Source organism: Terrapene carolina, unplaced genomic scaffold (assembly GCF_002925995.2).
Source record: "Terrapene carolina triunguis isolate 2854851 unplaced genomic scaffold, T_m_triunguis-2.0 Scaffold147, whole genome shotgun sequence".
Taxonomy (NCBI): domain Eukaryota; kingdom Metazoa; phylum Chordata; order Testudines; family Emydidae; genus Terrapene; species Terrapene triunguis.
In genome coordinates this window covers 5,652,619-5,658,523 of record NW_020664498.1, presented here as the reverse complement: position 1 = coordinate 5,658,523, position 5,905 = coordinate 5,652,619, and positions in this window count along the sequence as shown.

Here is a 5,905-nt window from a genome sequence, read left to right as displayed (position 1 = left end):
AATCCCTTTAGCTCTTAGCCATCCAGCTCTTTTTCTTCTAGCCTGTAATTTCTGTTTATGGGAGTCAGAAAGAGGCAGTAGCTGGATGGTAGCAATAGCAGTGTTGTGCTTTGCAGTTAACTACGGTGATTTAAAAAACTGAAACTGGTCAGTACTTTGATGAAAGATCACCAAAATTATAATGGAATGTAAGGAGCAAATGTATTCTTGTGCACCAGATTGTTGCTTACAGTTCTCACGTAGGACCACAGTGCTACTGGCAAAAAAAGTAAGCAGATTCATTTTCAGTTAGTTAGCCCTGCTAGTTCTGGATGCATAGTTACCAGGTTTAGTTTCTTTGCTGGAACAGAGTCTTCACAAGCCAGGAGAATCCTTAATTTGTTCTTTATTCACCTGTATTGTTGTATATGTTCTTCTTTTTTTTTTTTTTTTTTTTTTTGAGACATACACATTTCAAATGACTGTACTGACTTTTAACAGTATTACTTATTTTATGAAAGTATTAAAAATACCCCTTAAGTTTACATATCCCATTTTGTATCACTGCATTTATATTGTGACCCTATTGTAAAATATAAGCAGGGAGCGTTTAGATTGCTATGGGAACCTTAACTCTGAATTTCTTGATTTAAAACCCTGAACCTTAATATTGGCCTAATATAACACTGCATATCAGTGATTTTGTTTTAAATGTAAAGCTGTACCCCATAATTAAAACTTGTAATTGTTTTAAACAGCTGTAGTATAGCATTTGGTTTAAATTCTTAGGCTGACACACCTACATTGCCACAACATGTCAAACTCAGTCATATCAATCAAGTCACTTCATGTGGCATGAAGTGACATAACATGAAGTGACTGAATGACGTTTGTTGGAAATTGCTGTTAAATAAAGCCCGAAATGTTTAGCTCAATCTTTTAAAAATACACCAAATTTAAGCAGGCAGAGGTAGTTTCTAATTTTGAAATTTAATGACTAAATTACAGTTACATTTAGAAAAAAAAGTATCGAATTGTGCTATTTGTCACTTTTCTATACAGTAATTTGGCAATTTATGAAAATAGCTGTTAAACAATGAAACAAGGGAGAATAACAACACCATTACCAGTGAAAATTCACAATAAAACCCAATGGCCTAGGTTCTTACCAGTGGTTTGTGCCAGGCCAGCAGTGCAGAACAGCCCTAAAGCCAGCAGGGCCAGCATAGATGTTTCTCTGTTATCCCATCCCTATGGCTGGTATAAGGCGCAGGGTCACAGTTCTGCCCCCTGAAAATCCACAGCTGCTGTAACAGCACCTTGGGGCCTGTAATCAGGTGCTGGTCCTGGGCCACATGCACGCATCCCTGCATCTATTCCAAGATTTGACCCTTTAAATTAAGGGGACTACGTTCAGGGAGCACATGACAGGAGTCATGTGACTGCAGGTTGCAAGAGATGCCAGCTATAACTAGAGACAGTTTGCCCATAGTAGAGAAAGACCTGGGAGGGTCTTTGGATACTCTCCATAGTATCTCTTCCCTTCATCGCTGGTAGAAAGTGGAAAAGGATCTAGGCCTTAGTGGTTTGTATTTTTTGAGCCTTTTAATCTTCTGTTTGATTAATAAGCTTGCCCTAAGGACAGGAGTATGTGGAGGGGTTTTCGATTGCCCCAGATGCTGAATCTGCCTCCTGGGATACAGGGTCACTAGCAGCCAACAGAATTTGGAACCACCTTCAGCCTGCTCTAACTTATTATGCTAGGAACTGGACCAGAACAGTGCACAGCTGAACCAGAATCTAGGAGGCACATGCGTGGCTTAGGTACACCTCCATCTCTGTGTTTTGTTCTTTGCTTCTTGTTGGGGCTTATTTGTTCTTCCTCTAATACACTGTTCTCTAAATTTCATCACAGAATCTTCAGCCCCATCCGCACAGGTATGTTCTTAAATTATATGGAAATTTGGGAGGTGGGCCCTCCTACTGGATTTAGGGGCTATCTCACTTCTGTCTTTTGACTTCTCACTGCTGTTTACATTAAAGCAAGCCACTTGACATTCAGGAGCCCCCTACATTTTTTCTATGATTTCAGCACTGTTCCTGGTACCATATTATGAGCACACAACTAATGCGGTAACAAAGTGAGTCCTGCAAAAAATGGTTTCCCTTTATTGCTTACACTATACCCTTTGGGTCCTGTGGAAACCTCATACATTCAAATTAGTGAAAATGGCAAAGTCTTTCATAGGACCATCCTTACAAGCTTTTGTCCACAAGCTGTTAAAAAAATAGGCATGAAAACATGTAGTATTAGACAATATTACATAGTACCGGGAACATATGTATGAACAATCCCTTGCTGACATACAAAAGTGCGGGGAGAGAACAGTGAATAGTGTGGGGGTCCTTCTGCGCTCACGGTCGTCGTCGGCAATTCTGCGGCGGGGGGGTCCTTCTGCGCTCCTGGTCTTTGGGGCACTTCGGTGGCGGGTCCCGGAGCGAATGAAGGACCCGCCACAGAATTGCCACCGAAGACCTGGAGCGCGGAAGGACCCGCCGCCGCCAAATTGCCGCCGAGGGTGGCAAAATGCCGCCCCCCCAAATCCTGGTGCCCTAGGCGACCGCCTAGGTTGCCTAAATGGAAGCCCCGGCCCTGTAAGTACCCCTGGAAACCACATGAAATATCAACTTCACTGGAAAATAATCAGAAAGTACTTAAAATCTGTAGGGAACTGGAAGGCTCAGGGGATTGGCTGTGGGAGATGGAGTTTTTTGCTACCTATGTCACTAACTGAAAGGTGGTTGAGATGACTGAAATTAGTAGCTGAAGGCTGTTCAGTGGCTTTATGTGAATTAGTAGTTTCAGTCCAGTTTCCAAAAAAATCAGTTACAACTGGAACTAATGGGCCTCTTTAATGGGTTGGCAGTGTTACCAGAGAGGCCAAGGATCGATGCTTGCCAGTGTCCATGCACATTAGGAGAGTGATGAAAGGGGTTTGAAGTCAGAGGCCTTGGAATGGGATATGGAGCCTTTCAGTTCCAGGTTGCTGGTTTGCATACAGGCCAGTTTTGGATTGTGAGTTTGGTGGTCTCCCTCCAGTGTCCATGTCATAAAAATGACCATCACATTTAGAACTAATAGGCACCCTTGTTAGCATTCTCAGGGGAAGTTACTGGTCTGAATAGACTTGGAGGCTGAAGTAACCTCTCAGTTCTAGAGCTGGTTGCTCCAGAAAAGTTTTTGAGGCACGCTTAGCTTAAGAGTTTTCTTCAAGACAATGTCTGGCTTTGCTGGCTTGCCTGTAGGCCACCACCTGCTCAACTGTTCGGGGGAGACTGTGGCAAATTAAGGTCCCAGGGTGTACCACAGAGGGGGAAACATTATTACTACAATCAATCGGCTGAGAGGGGAAAAAAGGTAAAAATTGTACTTTGGTCATACAGTGCAGCAACTATTTCTTTTAAGGCTACAAGACGCAGTGGGCCAAATGCAGACTTGGTCTAATTCAGACCTGGTTTAAGTGGGTTCAACAGCTATGGAAGGCTCTAGGCCCAATAAATTGATGTCTTACTGTGACGTTCCCCTGGTGTTCTCTGGACCGGTGATCTGCCAGATCACTCTAATCCTCGACTCTGGGAGCCAGACTTACCCTGCTCTGCTGTGAGACTCCCCACTCCCGGGCTGTTCACACACAGCCTCTAGCATGTAAGCTGCTCCCAGCTACATGAGTGAGCACTTTTGGCCAGCTGCTGCTTGGAGTGTGCAACCGAATGATACTAACCAATATCTCCAGTCCCAGACACAACCCTAGGAACCGCCATCTTGCAGGGTCCAGTTATGCCTGCTGGATGCTGCAAGCTTATATGAGTTTGTCAATTTAACAAATAAGTTGATATGTACCAGGCTTGTTATCCCAAGGGGAGTCTCTGACATGCTTCAAACCAAATGTACTGCTTCAGGTAGAATAAACAAACAAATTTATTAACTACAAAAGATAGATTTTAGTGATTTTAAGTCAAAGCACAAGAAGCCAGATTTGGTCAAATGAAATAAAAGCAAGACGCATTCTAGGCTGATCTTAACACTTTCAGTGCCCTTACAAACGTAGATGCTTCTCACCACAGGCTGGCTGGTTGCCCTTCAGCCAGGCTCTCCCCTTTGATCAGTGTTTCAGTTGCTTGGTGGTGGTGGTGGTGGTGTCTGTAGATGGAGGTGAAAGAGAGAGAGAGCATGGCAAATGTCTCTCCCTTTTATCATGTCCTTTCTTCCCTCTTGGCTTTGTCCCCCCCCCCTTCAGAGTCAGGTGAGCATTACCTCATCGTAGTCCCAAACTGACCAAGGGGGGGGTGACTTACTGGAGAGTCCAACAGATCCTTTGTTGCTACCTTGGCCAGTGTCCTTTGTTCCTGTGAGGCTGGGCTGATGGTGTGTGAACTGCCCCTCTGCTCTTGGAGAGTTTTGCCTGGGCCTCTGCTCCTGGAGAGTTTTTGTTTGAGCTTGTTTTAAGCCATGAGGACACATTTTCAGCCTCATAACTATATACATGAAATTACAATCTATAACATTACTATAACAATAATGTTCAGTGCACCATGAGCATAGGTGCTGACGCCGTGGGTGCTCTGGGGTTGGAGCACCCATGGGGAAAAATTAGTGGGTGCTCTGCACCCACTAGCAGCCATGCTCCCCTCATCCCCACCTCCTCTTCCTTCTCCCCGAACGTGTCCCGTCCCTGCTCCTCCACCTACCTCCCAGCGCTTCCCGCCCAGCCACCACCAAACAGCTGTTTGGCAGCGTTAGCTCGCTCTGGGAGTGGGGGGAGGAGCGGGAACATGGCGCGCTCAGGGCAGGAGGCGGGGAAAGGGCAGGGCCGGGGATTTAGGGAAGGAGTAGGAATAGGGGCAGCGAGGGGGCGCAGTTGGGGTGGGACTTTAGGGAAGGGGTTGGAATGGGGGTGGGGCAGGGGTGGGGCCTCATGGAAGGGGTGGAGTGGGGGTAGGGCTGGGGGCAGCGTGGGGGGGAGTCGAGCACCCACGGAAAAGAGGGGAAGTCAGTGCCTATGATCCTGAGCCTTCCGAAGACACCTGACATGACAAACTTTCCATTGGATACCACACAATCATATTATAAGGATGAACATGGGGATGCAGGGTGTTCCCCCAAGGTACAGAGCGTCACACTTACCCAGTGGTGTAAGTTATGCACGGAACAATAAATGGGTCAGAATACCAAACTCCCTTTGATTTCACTGGGATTTGTGCACATGTAAGGATTGCAGAATCAGGTTCACTGTTATAAATGAGAGGTCTCAGAAAACAAAGGCTGCCAGGATACAGGCCAGTTTGTCTGCTGGTGGCATTCCATTAACTTTGATGGATTTATATTAGCACCAAAGTTTGTTATTACTACTGAAGCTAGAATGTATTAAGCTTTTGTTAGGCATGGTGGTGGCTATATAACCAATAAAGGTAAGCTGTGCAAGTTCCTCAGAGCACATTATGATGTTGCAAAGGCACTGTATATTAACAAGAAGACTGGTGGGCAAAAGTAATTTCTTTTTTGGACACCTGCTCCCCCAAAATTGGCCCCCTTATGTAATTCTGCCTCAGTGTCCCCTTTCTCAGATTATTTATAACTTTGGAGGCACCTAAAGTTCTGGTACTTCATTATGGTCTCACAGGTTACCTGAGCTGTACACCCCTGCTCTTTGAACCATTTCAAATAAACATCCAACTGAGAGCTTTTGGCTACCTGCCAGTTTACTCATTTTTTCTTATATAGGTACCAGGAAGAGCAATGAAGCTAAAATGGCACACTTCAAAGATAAAAAAATATTTTGTAGTAGTTCCATGATATGAAAATAGACATTAGTTAGGGTTACCATACGTCCGGATTTTCCCGGACATGTCCGGCTTTTTGGGCTCC